Source organism: Pseudopodoces humilis, chromosome 17, assembly GCF_049639895.1.
Source record: "Pseudopodoces humilis isolate 2021_Gansu_Grassland_sample_001 chromosome 17, ASM4963989v1, whole genome shotgun sequence".
NCBI classification, from domain to species: domain Eukaryota; kingdom Metazoa; phylum Chordata; class Aves; order Passeriformes; family Paridae; genus Pseudopodoces; species Pseudopodoces humilis.
In genome coordinates, this window is record NC_142216.1 from 5,889,115 (window position 1) to 5,896,416 (window position 7,302).

Below are 7,302 nucleotides of genomic sequence, written 5' to 3' on the forward strand. Positions count from 1 at the left end.
ATCTCTCCCTCCTTTCATTCATCATCTGTAAAGTGATGGTGAAAGGTTGTTTTCTACAAATCCGGCTGGGCAGAGCTTCTTGCAGCACACAATCCGTACACAAGACAGATTTTAGGCTGGGAAGAACCTTCTGAAACTCAAATTCAGCAGCCAGTAGTAATGCAGCTGTTGTTAAGATGTGAGGACCTAGAGATCTATTGTAACAGTGTTGATTTACAGCTTTAAGACCAGGGAGTAGATCAAGTCTGAAACTGCCTCAAAAAATAGACACCAATTTAATTCCAGCAGCAACTGGCTGGAAAGAAGGATGTCATAACTGAACAATTTGTTTAAACCAAACAACTTTCATATATCTTTTTTCTTTTTCTTTTTCTTTTTCTTTTTCTTTTTCTTTTTCTTTTTCTTTTTCTTTTTCTTTTTCTTTTTCTTTTTCTTTTTCTTTTTCTTTTTCTTTTTTATTTTTCTCTTCCTTTTCCTTTTTCTTTTTCCTTTCCCTTTTCTTTTTTTCTTTTTGTTTTTCTTTTGTTTTCTGGTGTTTTTGTGTGGATTCCTGGAAGCAGAAAGCAAGCTAAGATCATTGAGAACAAGTATTCCATTACATTTCCCTTGGTTCTCTATATAAATATCATTACATGGAATTTATTTACTTATTTTTGTACTATCTTTTAGTAACCAGCATTTGAAGTTTTAAACACCTCTTAGCTCTTTTTAATTTATCAAAAATGTGAACTTCCATCACAGTATCTCTCAAAGGTGTGGTTAGAGAATTTTCTGTCCCAAACACACCTAGCCCCAAACAATTCTGTCTGATCACAATCAAAACCTTGTAACAAATAGCACAAATACCTTACCTTACCCCTTTTTCTAAACTTGCTCAAGGAATCATGGTTATTTTACATAAATTACAGTTTAATATTAAAAAGCAATGCACTGAGGTTTAAATATTGCTCCCCCAGCTGGAAAAGTACATTTAATTTGCAGTGGGTCAAGGTCTACTTACAATTAAATAGCGAAACATTCATTAGGAAGTTCTGGCTAGCATATAATTCTGCCCAGTCATGTTGAAAGAGCAGCACTGCTATCAAGAGACAGATGCAGTCATCCCTTCTGTGTAGAGAGTGTTAAAAAGAGACCCCTGATTAAATGGTGACTCACAAGAAACAGAAATCTTGAGGGTGATAGAATCACCACAGAGAGTTTGGGTGCCCAGTGATAGGGTAGGCACAAAGCATCCTCCTCCCCAGGGAGAGCTGTACTCAAGGTGAAGCTCTTGTGGCCTGGATCCCAGCATCTTGGCACTTTCCATGGGTGACACACAGTGAAGAAAACCGTCTAAATTCATCTTATGCTCTTAGCTCTTCTTTTATCTCTGAGCCTCAGAACTTGCATTGTCTACAGTAAAGCGACTTCAGGACAAGTGACAAGTAATTAGGTGTTTGGATACTAAAACCTGATTTATTTCTGGCCTTTCTGTGTGCTGCAGGGCAATGTGTGGGTATGCCAGGACATCTCAGGGAGCTGGGAGCTAAATCCAGGCAATACAGAGGGGGGAACACATCTGTGAGTGATCACACACAGCTCTACCATCACCAGCACCCTTCAGTCTGAGACTGGGGAAAAGGCATTATAAATCCTTCAGATGCAGGTGTGGCTGGACATGAGGAGAGCCTGGAGGGGGAGATCTCACAGTAAAACCTCTCCTGTTTAAAACAAAGGCTCTTTGCTCCAGGACTGATGACCAGGGCAGCCTCTTTCCTTCCAACACGTCACACTTAGTCTAGGAGTCTGTGCTGCTGCCTCTTGCCTGCATCCATTGCCTGCAGGTCTTCTTCTGGCTTCCACTGCTCTAACTCAAATTCCCTTTTCAGCTGTGACTCATAATCACTTTGCAGTGATTCTGTTGCACAGACTCTTAAAAAGATTAAAATCTCTGGAAAATCACCACCTAAAGTTGAATGGAGCTTACAGCCACAACCCTAGGGAGGGGATTACCCAGTAGTTCTTCAGCTAGAAAGGTTCTTTGACTGTGGGTATTTTGGATACACTTTGTGTTCAAGAACTCTGAAAATCTTCTGAGCAGAAATTCAGGTATACACTTGCTAGAAATTGGCACTGTGAAATTTTCTTTCAGGGATACTGATGTTCTCACCTAAGAAAAATGCATAGAAAATTAAAGCAAAAGAGGTTTTCAACAGAGGATAAGAAACAAAGAGGAATAAATCCAATTTGGTGACAATTGGTTGTTCAGTAGCTGAATGAGATCACAGCAGGTCTGTGCTGTATGGCCCTCTGGAAAGTTACTCAGCCCAGTACCAACCACTATGAATCAGGAGGAGATCTCATCTCATCTCATCTCAGTATAAGAAGGTTCTGTGAGCTGGATCCTTCTCCCTTTGAACACAGGAACTGGCTCTTGTGCCATGCTGGCTGCAGAAGACATTTATGGCACTGTTCATGTAGTTTTGTGAGGATACAAAGCCCATAGCAATGGAAAAGTCAAGGGTCTCTCCAGCACTGAGTGCAGAAGACAAGAAATTATATTATTGCCTGGTGCAGAGATGCCAGTTTTCAATGTTCAGACTTGCTTTGGAAGCAACATGGACTATGTATTCCTATTTTTCAGGACCCCAGATGGGTTTGTTTCCATGGTGCTGCTCTGGTCAGTACACCCTCACCAGCCCTCCCACACCTGGCCCAGGGGAATTTATAATGGGGGGAAAAAAGGCTTGAAATTGCAATATACATGGGTAACTTTGAGCAGTGAGATCCTTTGGATGGGTTTGGGAGGACTCATCTCAGTGCCAGCCCCAGGAGGATCCATTCAGCCCCATTTGTTTCCTTCCCTCTTAGTGAACCCTGCAGACAAGCACTCAGCAATTAGTGTGATTTTGTGCCCTAATTACACCATATTATTGTTATCTTTATGAAAAATCGACCAGCTGCAGGTCTGGATTCAGTATTCCTCCTACACTTCTCCTTAAGTTACTTTCCCTGCAGGAGCACTCTCTCTTTCCCTCGCTCTCCCTCTCTCTCTGCTTTGCTGGTAGCTTTTTTTCAGACAGGAATATTTTCCTCACAGTCACTACTGAATGAAACCTTCTGCTTTTTGTGTCCTGTACTGAAAAGGAGAAATCTTCAGCAAAAACAGAGAGCAGCTGAGTGTGAGAGGATGGGTGCAAACATTCCTGACAAAGCCATGGAATAAAAGGCAGTGAGGGGAGGAGAAAAAAGATTTGCTGCTTTTAAAGGATGCTCTTTGGAGAAGATTGTGCCTGTGAACCACGCTGGCATGAGTGTGGATGTAAGAGGTACCAACGTGGGAGAGACAGAGGCAAAGGGATCTGTGTGGATTGGAATCTCTGGAGAGAGGGGGCATCTCCTAATTCTGTAATTAGGAGATTAACTGGGCCTTATATTTCCAAGAATGTCAAGGTTTTAGTAGAAACAGAAATGCATTCCCTGATTCATGTCCCTGTCTATGGGGCTGCTCCTGTTGATAGTTCCCATGGACAGCTCTCACAGCAGGCAGAGAGAGCTGATGGCTCCACATGCCACAAACCCAACACCTCCAGGAGGTTTTGGGCTTGGTGCCCATTTCCCTCAGCACTTGCCATGGGCCTAGCCAGGAATCTCTGATGTGCCTCTTCTGTGTCCAAGCTACTGCACAAATACAAAAAATCTTCTAATTCTGTCTGGAGGGAATTTCTAGGTGGAAAGGAAGATATCCAAGGAGCCCAGACGCTCTGGCATGGCTGTGCAGGATGGGCCAAGTCAGAGCATGTGAGGGTTCTCTGCCTGGCACAGCAGCTGTACCCGACTTTTGGGAGCAGCAGCAGATCTGCTGAGCTGCTGTGTTCACTGGCTCACCTCTAAGCTTGGCAGCTCTCTGGATGTTAATAATTGTGGATTCTCAGTTGGATACAACTGGGATTATTTCCTTCCACTCTCCAGATCCTGTTGTCACCTCTCAATATCTGAGGAGTGCTGGCTCTCTGTCTGAACCCCTGAGACCCCCGTGGTGCCCACATATGAGTGACCTTTCCTGCCCAGTCCCTGCAAGCCTCAAACACAACTGAATCGCTCAGAACAATTGCTCCTGCCTTTATCTTGAAATGTGCATTGGTCTTGCAGAAGGGTTTGTGAATTCGGTGTTCTGTCCACTATTTCCAGCCTATTTTAACTGATACAATCACAGATGTGGTCAGGGAAAGGAAAAATCTTTTTCTGGATTGCAGTGTAGTGCTAAAGGTTTTGATTCTCCACAGAGCTCCAAGGAGTAGGAAGGACAGACCAATAACAACTTCTGCCAACAAGAGAAGTTGAGCCATGAGACAATGATATATTCTTTAAAATTTACTTCTACAGGGATTTGCTTCTGCAGCCTGTCAGAATAACTGGGCTGTAAAGTTCATCTGTAAAGTCAATTTAGGTACATCTGGATGGCTTGGTCATCAGTTCTTGCATCTGCAAAATACTGCAGAACTCTGCTGGTTTTGAAGGAATTCAGCCAAGAGGTTGGGAAGCTTTTGCCATTTTATCAGCCAAAATTCTGGTGCAACAATAGCTCTGTGCCTTTGCAAAACATGTGTTAGGAAAGTCACTAACATCACTTTCACAGTTCCCCCTTGCAATTAGTTTCCTCAATGTAAGTAAATGTATTTTCCTCAATGTAATTTCCTAAATGTAGTTTCCTCAATGTAAGTAAAAACCTGAGAAAAAGCAATCCTCCCTTAAGGGGTATCTGAGTACTTCTCAATACTATTCCAGAGGAAAGCTGAGTAGCAAATGTTGTATTTCCCTTTCCAGGCTTCAAATGCCCATCAAGCCTTTGAAAAGTGTATTATTTCGCTCGTTATTAATAATCCGACTGTTAGCTTGGATTGCTAAACGAATCTGCAGAAAAATAATGTGTGTACTCCAGTTCCTCAATGTTTAGACTCATCCAAGCATTTAAGAACTGTCAAACAAAATACACTGTATTCAAGGGAATATACATTCATTGAAAGATTAAATTAGGTACTGCAGCAAAGCCCCTCCTTGCAGTGGAGAGGCATTCCATGCTAACAAATAACTACAGCACTATTAGAACAAGACCTAGAGGCATGTGATTTCAACTCACTGCACATCTTTGCTCTCTGGGTGCCTGTAATTTATTTTTTCTCAGGCTGATGAAAGAGCAAATAGTGGTTGACATGGACAGAGTTGTTCCCTTAAACAGTTTTAAAAGATTTTGCACTATTTCAAAGACTGTCTTCAGAGTGGTTTCCCTGACCCATACCTGTGGTTTCTTTTCCATCTACTTCTTCTGAAGCACTGAGAAGCTGATATGTCTCAGGGCCTCCAAACTTTTGTGCCCAAAAAGTGCTCTCTCCCTGTGCTTCCTGACATGCTCCCCAGTTTTCACTTGGCTTTTTCATGTCTTTATTTTTGCTTTCCCAGCAGGCAACAAAGCCTAGATAACCTGTGCTGTCTGACTTTTTAAGGTAAAATCTGTGTCTCACCTCCTTTGAGACTTGGACACAATCCCTACTTTTATTCTCCTTATAAAATGGGAAATAACTTCACTTTACCCTTTAAAATATGGTGCCTTTAAAGGAATATTACCTCCTTTCTTGCCTGTATTTCAGATCATAAACCAAAGTTCCCAGGAAAGCCAAAAGGAAAAAAAAAAAGTCCAATTTATGGCCAGCCACAACTGTGCTTTCCAAGATGTGAATCTAACAGGGCACTGTTCACACTTGTCTTGTATCCAAGGCTTGGCTTTCCATCTCTGGCTGAGCCCAGTACAGTTACCCCTCTTAAAATGTGGAGCCTAACAAAAAAATAAACTTAAATGGTGCTGTAAAGGATGAGACAGCTTGTAAAAAACGTGGTGTATTCAGCCACTGAGCACCAGCTAAACAAATATTCATGTTGAAGCAAAAGCGTCCTGACGTGGGGTTGCGTACTTTTGCCATCCTAAATACTCTACAAATGTCTCTGTGGGAAGTATCAAAGATGCTTTATAGTACCAGACAGGTTATGAAGATGGTTCTTTACCCAGTTGGATATAGTGACTTATGTGTAAATGGAGGAGGTTGAATAACAAACACTAAATAATTTATTCAAGGAATCTCTTAAGTTTTTTTCCTGCAGCCCTTATTTGATGAATGTCTGTGCACACAGGGATCGTTGTGCCTGGCTGTTGTCATGCAGTGAGAGTCCAATGATGACATTTCAGAGCTCGATTGCTATTGATTCCAGGTCATTTAGGTCACTGGAAAACTTCCATTTCCCCCCAGTGCAACTGAGACCAAAGAGACACATTTCAAGACAGTATATGCACCCCTTATGCAGAACACAGAGAGAACAGCGACCATCCCAGGGCTGAAACTGGATTTACCAAGTGTCAGAAGTGATGGTGAGGATTCAGCTCCTGTTCTGGGCTCTATCCCAGATGTAAAAAATACCAGGTTTCCTTCAGGAAACAGCATTCAGGAATGCTCTATGTGCATCTGTTTTATGGGCAAAACCTTTGTCCTGTAGCACTGTACAGGTGAGAGAAGCCCTCAGTAGTGTATCTCATGCCCTGAATCCAAAATACAAACACATTTGGGCAGCACAGTCCTACCCTGGCAGGAGGCTGGGTGCTGGCAGCAGCTGTATGTGCCTCAGTGTTTGTCTGCATCAAGCTCTGACAAAGGAGCAGCCAGTGTAAATCAGAGATGAGCAAAATTAGGCTCTGTCAAGAATTCCCATCCCATCTATGTCAACAGCCAGCCATATTATTTTAGGGACTCCTCTTTCTCTCTGGGATGAACAGGGTGATATTTCATAAATCAAGGCTTGGTTATCAAGCAAAGTGCTCGTTCCTAACCACAGGATGCTGAGGCAGCCAGGCTGGGACTGAAACAGCACACAAATAATGCCAGAGCCGCTGAGCTGCTGCAATCTCTGACGGTGGAACGTGGAAAGAGCCTGGTCCCTGAGGAGGATCAACCCCCAAAGTATGTTTAGTCCGTGCTGTATGTGGATTTGGAAAGGGTGACCTTGTTTACCTTTCCACTGCAGCGGGCTGAGCTCCTCTGGTAGAAGCCAGCCCGATCTGCAGCGCTGCCAAAGCTTTTCTGTACCATTAGAACAAAAGAGACGAGCCAGCCACAGTCTGTAGCCACCTAATTGAAAGTTTCTGAGCCTGTGAGGGCTGTGTTATCCCGGCTCTCTGGTGAAAACAGTACATTCCAAGTTTCCCCCCAATTATAGCACAAGCAGCAGCTCCTGCAGCCGGGCTCGGTCCTCCCACACAGCCGCTCCTCGCTGGGC